Here is a 14,041-nt window from a genome sequence, read left to right as displayed (position 1 = left end):
ACCTGTGTCTGTTATGTCTCCTGCATTGGCTGGTGGGTTCTTTACCATTGGTGCCACCTCTTAGGCATTGGCATGGTTATCTAATTAATGAATTTTCTGTGGCAAAACTTGTAGTGATTCTTCACAACAAGCATATATGACTCAACTCTAAAATTTTCTCCACCCTCTGTAGATAGAAACTCTTTCCTATTCCTGGCAATCACTCATGCTCATTGATCATGTAGTGAGGTGCATGGAAGGCCATTCTTGACAATAGCCAGTTGCAACTACTTTCTCTAGAATTAATCCGCTTGCTCCTTATCTGTTTCCTTTTCGGATTTTCAGTCCAGAGATGCCACAATTCAGCTCCCAATCCTTGCTTAAAACTGCTTGCTACCATAGCCAGTCATCGTTCTCAGGGCTCATTGGTTTCTTCAAATTAGTGTGGTTTGCTGGCTCCATGGATCATGGCTGCAGGAAAGTGGACTGGCTGCTGCCCAGCTCATGCCAGGGACCCACCTTAGATGGATTAAACTCAGTGGGGCATCACCAGGGCAGAAGAGAAGAGCATTCCTCTTACATTCTCAGCAAATCTATGTACCTGTTTTTTATATGATATCTACCTTATTGTGCTGAGATTGTTTTCTTTGTCCCTACTAGATCAGGAATTCTTTAAGGGTAAGTACCACGTTTTTGTTTGAATCTCTAGGACTTAGCGTGCTGCCTGGCACTTAATAGGTCCTCAGTAAATGCTTAATGAAGAAATCAGTAGATGAAGCAGTGGGCAAAGAGGACTATCTTTGAATTGGCATCCCTTTAGATTTTTGCACCATCAGTCCCTTATTTGAGTGTCTAATTGAGAATTGAGGATTTCTTCGGAAATGACCAGCCATAAATAGGTCACAGAGAGTATGCCTTATTGAAGTTCCATCTCTGGGCTTATTTGTATTAGTATGAGTTTTAAGTATGGCTCCTTAGACAGTGATAATCTCCAGTTGTGTTCCTCTGGGGAGCTGCTTTTCCAATGCATGTAAAAGAGATCAACTCTCCCTTTGAAACTGCGGTGGGATTTTAAGTTGTATCAACACAGAGCTTGGGAAAGGAGTTGAGTCATAAACCATAGTAATCAGACTTTGCTCTTACATGCAGCCCTTTTCACTAGCAGATCCACCACATAGACAACAAACACTAATTGAAATCAGAGGATTACTAGAGTTGTATTCCTGTTCTGTCTGTATGGGAAATGCATTGCCATCACATCTACAGAGGCATAGCCATTTCACCTCTCTGTTACACACCACAGAGTCAAAAGAACCAACTTCTGGGCCTCCCTAGTGGTCCAGAGGCTGAGACTCCACACTCCCAAGGCAGGTGGCCCAGGCTCAATCCCCGGTCAGGGAACTAGATCTCATATACTGCAACTAAAGATTCTCATGTGTTGCAACTAAGCCCTGGCACAGTCAAATAAATATTAAAAACAACAACAACAACAACAACAAAAACACTTTCAGAACACAGAGCAGTTTCCACGAAGAGCCCAGGCCAGGAACCATGGGGTCTGTTCTGATCACTAAATAACCATCCTTAGTCCCTGTAACAGATGGCAGGTAATTGTGTTGGCTTGTATGTTTTGTCCTGGCAATGGTTCCTTGATTACTGTTTTCAAAATATTCTCTCTATCCCTGATACCCACCCCCAACCCCCTAGCCCCAGGCTGTATCTCTGTAAGGTAGGCAATGAGTCTCCAGTGCTTCTAAATTCAGGACTGAGCTGACCATGCCTGTGGGATTCTTGTAGAAAATAAAGGTTTCATGCTGGATCCAATAGCAGCTTAAATCTCATGAAGAACAACATGAAGTAGCTTTGGTGACTGAGTCCATTAACTACCTGATTTGGCTTAGGGTTTTCCACCCTGAGACAGAGAAGACCTCTTATCTTTTTATCCATCTTCCTAAACTAGAAGCACAAGAGTCTTCCCCCTACAGATGACTAAGTCTGTGGCCAAAGAATCACATACCATACCCTCTTCTGAGTACTGTACATAGAGCCATTCTCAGTCACTTCAATTCAGTGGAATTCAGTTTATTAATTGAGCGATTCTTATGAATGAGACACTGTGCCAGCTGCTATGAGAGTGTGAAATTAAATGTTAGACACTGACCCTTCTCCTCAAGGCTCTCTAGATCTGTAACCCATCTCTGCCCCCACTTTGTGTAGGACTAGAGAACTGATTTCACCCTAAGATTCTATCAGATAAATTAGTAGAGAGAGGGAGATCCCAGGAAGGAGGAGTATGGGTGGAATAAGAAATTATATTCAGTTGGGTATCTTAAATGAAAGGTGCTATGTAAAAGAAGAGTCTGTAAATTCAATTTTGCAAGATGCCTTTTCCCTTAGAAATATTGTCTAAATTCTCTGGCTTCAGAAACAGCCATTCTTCTGTCTGCCATTCAGAGGTCTGGTGGTAAGAAGGCTATAAATGGTCTACTTTCATTATTTTGGGATATTTCTCTTCCCTTGGCTTGGATGCCAAGGGTCCACAGTTCATCAGAACGGAAAGTTGAAACAGTGGGCACTTGGTAAAGACCCATTCAAAGACAGACAAACAGGATTCTCTAAGTGGCTAGAGGAAAATGGTAGGTAAGCTTTGTGTATGGGAACTCCAGTGCTTCTAGGTGAAAGGGAGTGACAAGTTTGAAGTTAATTTTGCTCAAATATCCCAGATTATTTTCCTATGGGGGGCTTTTCTTGAGTTACTGTGACTCTAGAAGGTTCTGTGTTTCATGTAATAAAGAAGGGGCTCCCCACAAGCCATTTCATCCCACTATCAACCCTGCCATCCTTAAATCCACTAATTCAGGTATTTATTCAGGTATTTATTTATTCTGCTAGATGTCTGGCCTTCACTCACTGCCAGTGGTAAGCAGGCCAGCCCCATCCTCGTAGACCGGTTGTATTACCTTGTGTGTCAGCAAGTTCTTCAACTTTTCTGCACCTCGGTTTCTATACCTGTCAGTCAGGAATGTTCATACTATTTTGTGGCATTTCAAGGAAGAGTAAGTGAAATGTTTGACAAACCCTGGTACTTGGTAGATACTCAATAACTTGAGTTCCTTCTCCCTTTCTTTCTTTCAATTTGAATTTCTTCCTTGCAAAGTGTGGATAGAATAACTGCTCTCTCAAGTTTAAAGATTAAGAAAAAGCATGCAGGCCTCCCTGGTGGTCTAGTGGTTAAGAATCTGCCTGCCAGTGCAGGGGACATGTATTTGATCCCTGATCTGGGACGATCCCATGTGGCTCGGAGCAACTAAGATCATGAACCGCAGCTACTGAGCACATGTGCCAACACCACGGAAGCCGGAGTCCCCTAGAGCCCAAGCTCTGCAACCAGAGAAGCCACCACAACGGAGAGCAGACCCCCTGCCACAACTGCTAACAGAGAAAGCCTGTGCACAGCAACAAAGACCCAGTGCACTCAAATATAAATGCTTGTCAAACTGTTTTGTAAGCTCTCAATGACTGCAGTAATGATAATTTATTACTCTCACCCTCAAAGAGCTTGCAGTCATGCTAGAAGGCCGTGACGCACACTTGTGACACGTATACGACGAAGCGCCTCAATGCTCCAGTGCTCTCTGTGAGGACTCCAATGCCCCACTACCCTCCAAGTGGTTTGGCCTAAACCATATTCCCTCTCGCAACATGGGAATGGGGCAATAAAGGAGGCTCCATGGAACCTTTCAATGATTTGATATTTTTTTGAGATACTGACATAGAAAACGGACTTGTGGACACAGTGGGGGAGGAGAGGGTGGGGTGAACTGAGAGAGTGGTACCGACACATGTACACTGCCATGTGTTAAACAGACAGCTAGTGGCGTAAGTTGCTGTAGCACAGGGGGCTCTGCTTGGTGCTCTGTGACGACCTAGAGGGGTAGGATGGGAGGTAAGGTGGAGAGAGGCTGAAGAGGGAGGGGATATATGTATACTTATAGCTGATTCATGCTGTTGTATGGCAGAAACTAACACAACATTGCAAAGCAGTTATATTCCAATTTAAAAAAATAGTGCCAAATTATCCTTCCTGCCAACTCAGTCATAAGAACGTGCTGCTTGATAGTTCTTTCCACTGCTCTTCACCTCCCAGCTTCGGCCCCACTGAGCCCCTGTAAAATCCCCTTTGTTCCAGCCACATTGGATAGCCTTGAAAGTGAAAGTGTTAGTCTCTCAGTCATGTCTGACTCTTTGCGACCCTATGGACTGTAGCCCCCCCAGGCTCTCTGTCCAAGGGATTTCCCAGGCAAGAATAGTGGAGTGTGTTGCCATTTCCTTCTCCAGGAGATCTCCCCAACCCAGGGATCAAACCCAGATCTCTTGCATTGCAGGCGAATTTTTTACCCTCTGAGCCATCAAGGAAGCCCTGGACTGCCTTAATTTTCAACAAACCCATCTTGTCCTGTTCACCCCTACATCTTGCTAATGCTGGACCCTGAAGCTGCAAGTGCACCTTCTCCTTTCTGTCCTTGCCATTATTATGTTGTCTCATCTTGTTTTGCCTGAATCTTTGTAAACCTCACGACAACCAGCACAGGTCCTGCACATGGTATATGTTCAATAAATATTTATTGGATGGATGCTTAATTTCCTTCTCCATGTTATATCTGAAAAGACTTCATTAAGGGATTAGCTGTATGAGGCACTGTGCCAGGTGGCCTGAGATAATTACATGAAGGATTCCTGTCCTTAAGTAGCTTAACATCTAAAACTGTTAAACAGATAGAAACAATCTTTTGTAGCAGCCAATAACCTGGGTTCTTAACCTGGAATCAATTGATAAATCCCTTCCCCATGAAACCTCTGAAATTATACGGAAAAAGTTGCATACATGCATAATCTGGGAATAGTGTCCACAGCCACGATGAGAATAAGAGCAGAAGAGGTAATGAGGAGCAGCAGATTGTGGATTTTATTCTAGATTTATTGCTGGACTGGGGAAGAAGGAAGGATAACTTTGGGGTTTTCTATTTGAGCAATTGAATTTTTCCATCTATTAAGGGAGGGTTCGGTGCTGGAGGTGGGAGCAGATTTGGGGGAGGGGAAGTCAATAGGTAAATAATAAGAAAGTTTGGGATGTTTATTAGGCAGCCAAGCACACACACCAGGGAGCAGCTGCAAGTACAAAATAGAGCTCAGGGGAAAAGTCTAGGCTGGATGTGGACGGACATTCAGGAATTGTCAGTGTGTACATGGTACTTAAAGTGACCAGGTCAGACAGCACCCACGGGAGGAGAAGGCTAGGGAAGGCACGTTGAGACTTTCTGAGATGTAGAGATATGGAGGAACAGGATCTAGTAAAGGAAACTGAGATGGAGAAGCCATGGTTTGAGGAGGAAAAGCAGGTGAGTGTGGCATTCTTGGAGCCAGAGAAGACAGTGTTCAGAGGAAATCAGGGGTCATCCATGCCAAGTTTCTCTCCTGGAAACCATATCATCTGAATGATACAATTTCCTTGTCTGTCTGTCTTAATAGACTGAACTTCTTGAGTGCAGGAATCATGTCTTATTTATTTTAGAGTCACTAGGGTATAGCACAATGCCAGACACATGGTTGGTACTCGCTCATCATCTAATGAACGGGGGAAAGAAATCTCAAAGATCAAGCAGCAGAATAAGATGCCCTCTAAGCAGAGACCTCTATGGCTGAGATAGGCACTGCTTCTGACCTGAGTTTGGGGAGATGAAGGAGGGGGTATGACCTGTCTCCATACAGCAGGAGGCAAGACATTTTCAATGCTGTGTCAGAGAGCCGGAGCCTTGGTGGGACACTGAACCAGCGATGTCATTTGTGCACAGGGGCACTTGGCTGTCGAGCAACTGCTCTTCCACCTCCACCATCTGCTTGGTTAATTCCCAGCCCACTGGCTCCAGTGTCACTTACCTCTTAATTACCAGCCTTGGCTCCCACCTGGCTCAAGAGACCAGCTTTGCTTCCCTGTTACACTTTAAGCAGTGACCTGATGAGCCCATCTCTGCTGGCTGATAGGGCTCGCCTTAAGCCAGTCCTTCCCCTCTGAGATGTCCGGATTGCCCATGTAGGGCTTTAGAGCAGTCAGACATCCTGGTGGCCCTGGCAGCTCTAAGCTGGTTCTGTCCACTCAGGGGCAATGTCCCATAGGACAAACTGGCATTTAGAAGCTCCGAGAGCAGCTGGCTCAGGAGAAAAACCAATTAAATGGAGAGTTGAGAGATGCCTGGGACCCATGGCCTAATCTACCATGGGTGGATTTTCCAAGTCAGGATGATGGTAATTACCCGAATCCTGGATGCTCTGTATACACTTCTGACATTCTAGAAAGAAACCTGGTTTAGTTGGTTTATCTCACCCCAGATGATGTCTGTCCTTGAGTGATTCTCCCACTAAAGAAGTTCAGCCTTTTTTCCTATTTCAAGTGGAAGAGGTGACTTTGGGTTTATGGCATCTTGGTTTTGTGGCATGATCCTAGAGTGCAAAGCTTGCCCCAGCTGAGCTGAATAAATATGCCTCCTTGTAACTAATGCCTTTTCTTTAACTCCCAAAGAGAAACCCCAAAGTTTACCCTTCTGGATTGAGTTGCTTTTATTGTATCTTAGTCTTTGCTTATGTGGGAAAAATTTCCATGTCTCTGATGATGAAGAGGACCGTGATGCCTAGATTTTTGAGTGTCAAATGCTCATTGGGAAATAAAACATACAATCCAGATACATGTTGTTTTTGCTATATCGTATCAGACTCTTTGCAGTCTCATGGACTGCAACATGCCAGGCTTCTCTATCCCTCACCATCTCCTGGAACTTGCTCAAACTCATGTCTATTGTGTCAATGATGCCATCCAACCATCTCATCCTCTGTCAGCCCCTTCTCCTCCTGCCCTCAATCTTTCCTAGCATCAGGGTCTTTTCCAGTGAATCAGCTTTTCACATCAGGTGGCCAGTGTATTTGAGCTTCAGCTTCATCATCAGTCCTTCCAGTGAATATTCAGGGTTGATTTCCTTTAGGATTGACTAGTTTGATCTCCTTGTTGTCCAAGGGACTCTCAAGAGTCTTCTCCAACACCACAATTCAGAAGCATCAATTCTGTAGTGCTCAGCCTTTTTTTATGGTCTCACATCTGTATGTGACTACTAGAAAAACCATAGCTTTGACTATAGGGACCTTTGTCAGCAAAGTGATGTCTCCGCTTTTTAATATGCTGTCTAGGATATATGGACAGCCCTAAAAGGTAGATTTTGACCAGTATATTTATAATGAATGTTCTAGGGAATGGGGGCTTTTGTTAAGAAACCAACAAGAAAACCCATTTTCCCATTGCATCCCTTGTTATCCTAGTGGAAAGGGAAAGAAAGAAAACCCTTTTTACCCTTCCTTTTTACAGCTGGTAACTGAGGCATAAAGTGATAAGTTACCCTCTGGGTGGATCTGGGACTTGAACCTGGCTCTTTGTTTCACTAAAGGCAGAGGTTCTTTGAGGGTGGAGCTATCACATGTGATTCCTGATCCATCCTTCTGGGAGGGACATGGTGGAATACTGCACTGTTACAGGTGCTCAGCAACATCTCTATCAATCCAGTGTGTGTCAGAATCCTTAGAGCACACAAAGGGGGAACAAAAGGGGCAATCTTCAGAAATATTCATTAGACTTTCATGTTTAGAAAGTGCATGTTTGTACGATAAAGTGCTTAGCGAAAGTCCTAATAAAATCTTGACTAATGAATTGTGGGTTAAAATGTGTTGAAAAGCAGTGATCTCTTTTCGTCTTGACTGAAGAACTGTGGTCTCTGGAGCTGAGATGGTCACTGCATGGCTCAGCCATCCTCTCACTAAACCCTGACAGGGCATAGAGTCAGAAGTAGTTCCGGAGAAATTGGTTCTTACTACTGAGCCCTGGTTTCAGATGGGGTGGATTCTCATGAGCTGGTGAACAGAAGCTGACCCTTCATTCATCACCAGGTCTTACTGAGCACTTGTTCAGTGCCATGCTAGGTTCTTTGGCCAACAGAGAAAACCCACAGAGGGTGTGCATTCTAAGAGTCAATTATCTGTTATTCATTTTGTACATTATTAATTCAGCATTTGAATGTTATATACCCACTATGTGCTAAATTTCCCATATCTAGTGTTGAAAAGTGGAGGTGGTACAATAGACTAAGTTAGGCTATGCTAAAGTGGCACAGTAGTAAAGAATCCGCTTGCAGCAGGAGATGTGGGTTTGATCCCTGGGTCAGGAAAATCCCTTGGAGAAGGGAAGGGCTACCCACTCCAGTATTCTTGCCTGGGAAATCCCATGGACCGAGGAGCCTGGTGGGCTATGGTCCATGGGGTTGCAAAGAGTCGGACACTACTGAGTGACTAAACAACAACAAAGCCCATGTTTCAGAGCTTTAACACGACAAAGGTTTATTTCCTGCCCAGGTAACACATCTGACAAGGCTCATGCAGTCTTTCAGGGACCTATATGAATGGAAGCTTGCCATCTTGCAGCTGCACTTTGGGGAGGCATGTGACCTAAGGGTTTCCAAGGAAGGGAAGAGAAAAATGGATGAGGCATACTGGCTTTCAACCTGCAGCCCAGAAGTGACATCTGCCACTTTTGCTTATAGTTTGTTGACTTAAACTAGTCATATGACCTCAGAATTATGCAAGAGAGGCTGGAAAACATAGAACACCTGGAATATTTGATGAGCGCTAACAGTTTCTGCTACAGATAGGGAGTGGATATTAAGAGAGACACAACCTCTTCCCTCAATTACTGTGCAAAGCTGTGATACAAAGCGGGTGATGTGATGCTAAGCCTCATCAGAGAAACACAGACCATGTGCTGGAGGACATTCAGGCCTGATAGATTAGTGGGGCTGAATCCAGGACAGAACTGTGAAGAATATGGTATTAGAGTGGGGCCTGGGGATTAGGAGGTTTTGACAGACTTTAAACAATGGATGCTGGTGGAAAAGCCAAGTAGAATAGTGAAGAGTTTGCTGGAGGGCAGGATTTGTGAGGAGGAGAAATAATATTAATGATAATGGTAATAGGAAATACACAGGCAGTGCCAAGAATATGCCAGGTTCCATTCTAAGTGCTTCACATGTATTAAGTCTGTAATCATCTCAATAATCCTTTGTCAAAACTGAGGCTCAAGGATGTGAAGTAATCACCCAAGGTCACACCCGAGTATGGCAAAGTTGGGTCCTCACCAAGGAAGTCTGGCTCCAAAGTGGTAACCACCACTATCCACTGGTTGGGGAAATAGGCAAGAGCCAGATTTCAGAGGATCAAATTTGCCTGAGCATCTATTCTGAAGGCAGAGTGTTCCATGGACGGTTTTAAAGCAGGGGCAAGGCTTGATCAGATTTGCAATAAAGTCATAGACAAGTTGGGCTTCCCAGGTGCTCAGTGGTAAAGAATCCACCAAAAATGCAGAAGCCAAAGGAGACACAGTTTGATTCCTGGGTCAGGAAGATCCTCTGGAGAAGGAAATGGCAGCCCACTCCAGTATTCACGCCTGGGAAATCCCATGGACAGAGGAGCCCAGTGGGCTACAGTCCATGGGGTTGCAAAGAGTCAGACACCACTGAGCACGCACGCACACATAAACAGCTTAGGTCGTGTGTGTGAAGATCTAGGAGAAAAAAGCAGAAGGCTTTCTGGGTACCTGAAGCTAGGTTCTGAGAGGTGGGGTGACTAGGGTGGATCGGAGAGAAATTAAGGACATTGTAGGCAGAGGACAAGCTACCTGGGATATAGAAGGATGAGTGAATTTGGTTTGGAAGAGGTAGTGGGATTTGCTTGGCTCACCTGGAACCGGTCTCCTAGGGTCAGGATGGATGGGGAAGAGCATCACTCGGTGAGGGATTTTAATGTCAAGCCAAGGAGTTTGATTTGATTTAGTAGGAAAGAAAGAGACATCAACTGCTTTGAAGACACAGCTGAGGAATGTGTCAGGAGGTGCCTCGCTGCCCTTCACTGTCCTCGGTCTGACTCTCGTCACAGGCCCCAACACACCTGGCATTTCAAAGCCTGGGGGCATTTTCAAAGTAAACCTGAGAGGCTGGTTGTCGTTCTTTCATAAGATCTCCCCTGCCCTACAAGCCATCAAATAATTGCATTCAGGTTGTTGTTTTCTTTCTTTATTTTCACAAGAACCATTACAAAGGTGTGCAATATTAGACACTTACACATCTGTGAATGAGACTGTAGACTAAAACGTGTGAGTTCCCATCTCAGCTAATGAACCGGAACGTGGTTTTAATTTTTGAACTGTAAAAATGTTCTGCCTTTTTTGGTCATCCCTACAGAAGATTTCATATTTTAATAATTCAGTGCAGCCTAATTACTTTAATTAATCACCTTCTTTTCAGATGTGTCAGTAAGCTTTGGTATTTTCTTGTTACTGTAGGTACTGTTGGGAGTTTTCAGGAATTTTCTTTTTTTTTTTAATATATGGAATAGTCCAGGTTAACTCTTTCATAACATCTGAGATGTGTATTCTTCCCTGAGAGTGCTCTGTCATTCACAAATGGTGGCTTAGGTTATAGCCATAACTCGAATCTCTTCTGTCACATTTACTCCCTGTGACTGGTTAACAAAACTATCTCTGGTCATTCTGTGTCTTAAAAACTGCTGTCTGGAGACAAAAGTAAAATGCTATTTAGAGCAAGTCAATATTTTTGCATCTTTCTGAGTCATGATGAATATACTGGGAATGACAATAGCTTTTATTGTACAATCAATATAATTTGCTTCCCTTGCAGGAAAGCATAATTAGCTTACAGTTCACACAGTGGCAATGAAAATGTTCTCCTTTCTGAAGTTTGTGGGTAAAGGGTCCTTTCCTGCTCAGAGTGGGCATGTCCCCTCAAGGCTCCAGATCCAGGCAGACTGGAGAGGGTGGTCACTAAGCAGATCTCTAAACTTTTAGGGGCCCTTGTTAGTTCTTTGCACCAAGGAATGACAATGCTTTTCTTTTTTATTGTTTATATTTTTTTATCTTTTGGCCATACCTCGCGGCGTGTAAGATCTTAGTTCCCTGACCAGAGATTAAACTTGAATCCCCTACAATAATGGAAGTACAGGATCTTAACTGTTGGACTGCCGGGGAAGTCCCAACAATGCTTTTATATAGAGTTGCTGTTTTAGTCACCAAGTCATGTTCAATTGTTTTGCAACCCCACGGGCTGTAGCCCACCAGGCTCCTCTGTCCATGGGATTTCCTAAGCAAGAGTACTAGAATGGGTTGCCATTTTCTTCTCTAGGGGATCTTCTTGACCCAGGGATTGAAACCATGTCTCCTGCATTAGCATGCAGATTCTTTACCACTGAGCCCCTTGGGAAGCCCTTGTGTTGTTGTTTAGTTGCTAAGTTGTGCCAGACTCTCTTGTGACCCCATGGACTGTAGCCTCTCTCCATGGGATTTCTCAGGTAAGAATACTGGAGTGGGTTGCCATATCCTTCTCCTAGGGTGCTTCCTGACCCAGGGATTAAAGCTGTGTCTCCTGCATTGGCAGGCAGATTCTTTACCAGTGAACTACCTGGGGAGCCCTTATCTAGAGTTTCAGTTCAGTTCAGTCACTCAGTCGTGTCCAACTCTTTGTGACCCTATGAACCGCAGCACGCCAGGCCTCCCTGGTGTCTATCACCAACTCCCGGAGTGCACCCAAACCCATGTCCATTGAGTTGGTGATGCCATCCAACCATCTCATCTTCTGTGGTCCCCTTCTCTTCCTGCCCTCAATCTTTCCCAGCATCAGGGTCTTTTCAAATGAGTCAGCTCTTCCCATCAGGTGGCCAAAGTATTGGAGTTTCAGCTTCAACATCAGTCCCTCCAACAAACACCCAGGACTAATCTCCTTTAGAATGGACTGGTTTAGAATGGAATGGATCTCCTTGAAGTCCAAGGGACTCTCAAGGTCTTCTCCAACACCACAGTTCAAAAGCATCAATTCTTCGGTGTTCAGCTTTCTTCACAGTCCAACTCTCACATCCATACATGACCACTGGAAAAACCATAGCCTTGACTAGACAGACCTTTGTTGACAAAGTAATGTCTCTGCTTTTTAATATGCTATCTAGGTTGGTCATAACTTGCCTTCCAAAGAGCAAGCGTCTTTTAATTTCATGGCTGTGATCACCATCTGCAGTGATTTTAGGGCCCAGAAAAATGAAGTCAGCCACTGTTTCCACTGTTTCCCCATCTATTTCCCATGAAGTGATGGGACCAGATGCCATGATCTTAGTTTTCTGAATGTTGAGCTTTAAGCCAACTTTTTCACTCTCCTCTTTCACTTTCATCAAGAGGCCTTTTAGTTCCTCTTCACTTTCTGCCATAAGGGTGGTGTCATCTGCATATCTGAGGTTATTAATATTTCTCCCGGCAATCTTGATTCCAGCTTGTGCTTCTTCCAGACCAGTGTTTCTCATGATGTACTCTGCATATAAGTTAAATAAGCAGGGTGACAATATACAGCCTTGATGTACTCCTTTTCCTATTTGGAACCAGTCTGTTGTTCCATATCCAGTTCTAACTGTTGCTTCCTGACCTGCATACAGGTTTCTCAAGAGGCAGGTCAGGTGGTCTGGTATTCCCATCTCTTTCAGAATTTTCCACAGTTTATTGTGATCCACACAGTCAAAGGCTTTGGCATAGTCAATAAAGCAGAAATAGTACATAAATTGGATATGCAGAGGCTTGAAATTAGAGCCTGGCCTTGAATACAGTCTGTACTACTTAAATGACAGAGTTATAATATTGATTGCTTAAATGGCCCCATATTTCTCCCTCCGTCTCTCCTCTTCCTTCTCCCTCCCTTCTTTCTTCCCTCTCCCCTTCTCCCCACCCCTCTTTTTATTCCATGAAAGGGAGAGCTCAGATTTTATGATTTTTATCCATTTTCCTAATAAATATAAAAGGGCCCCCAATTAATTAGTGCATTGAGATATAAGGAAGGAGGACACCATGTAACCTTCCTTGTTCTTTTCTGGGACATTCTGTCCCCCTTGGAGGCTGCCTGGCCCCCCACCCCTCAGTGAGGGCTGGCTGCCTGTGACTTCGTTCCCATGCATTTCACACTCCCTGGCACTAGTCTCTGGAGCCTCTGCTTGGTTCAGGCGGGGCAGCTTTGTAAGCAGTCTGAGGTTTTACGAGGACTGAGAACAAAGTGAGATTTGAGTGGAGACCTTGACTGAAGTACATCTCACAGGATTCCTGGTGAAAGGCTACAAAGAGGCCTCCTGTTTGGGGCTTAAGTTTGAACGCTTTTATTTTGAAATGCTGACTGTTTGAAATCAGATTTATTCAGCCTCCACTTTGGCTTTGAACTGAAGCATATAAGCTACCTGTCACCTGAAGCATTGCAATTAGGGTCTGCACTTGGAGCTGTATTCTCTATCAATGCTGAGGCGTGGATGGAGGCAGAGACTGGGATTTGTGTGGCTGAAAGAAAAAGACCTGTTTAAAAATCTTCCTTTTTGCTTTTATCTCCTCCCATTTACTGCTCATGTCCCACCCTCTTTCCCCCCAAATCTTGGGAAGTCACAGAAATCCACAAGAAATAAATCAATAATCAGATCAATTCCTGCCATGAATCCAATAAAGGCTTATGGTTGAAAACCCTCCTGGTCCTTCTGAGTCTCCTAAAATGTTCTCTGGCAATCAGAGATGTTAATTGGTTGAAACTGCCTATGGTCTTAGGAAGTCCTCCAATTACAAGAAGAAATCCTTTTATGTTGCTGGATTCCAGCCACAAAATCTCTGAAGTTAGGAATCTGGCAAGAGGTAGAGCCCCCTCCAGGGTGTAAATAAACTGGCTAGGTCTGTAACCCAATAAGAAGTGAGTTTATTGCATGCATGTTTCAAGTCACCCAGCGCACACCCTGTACATTTATTAAAGAAAAGGTGTGGGTTACAGCCTGAGCCCAGACAATGGAATATGGCAAGGGAGGTGTATGCTTGTCAAGTCTGTGCCGTCAATGGAGGGAAAGAAGGGGCCCTGCGGGGATCAAAGCTTTTCTTCCTGCGTAGGTTTGCAAGGAA

The sequence above is a fragment of the Bubalus bubalis genome, chromosome 16 (genome assembly GCF_019923935.1).
Source record: "Bubalus bubalis isolate 160015118507 breed Murrah chromosome 16, NDDB_SH_1, whole genome shotgun sequence".
Classification (NCBI taxonomy): Eukaryota; Metazoa; Chordata; class Mammalia; order Artiodactyla; family Bovidae; genus Bubalus; species Bubalus bubalis.
This window is presented reverse-complemented; position numbering follows the sequence as displayed.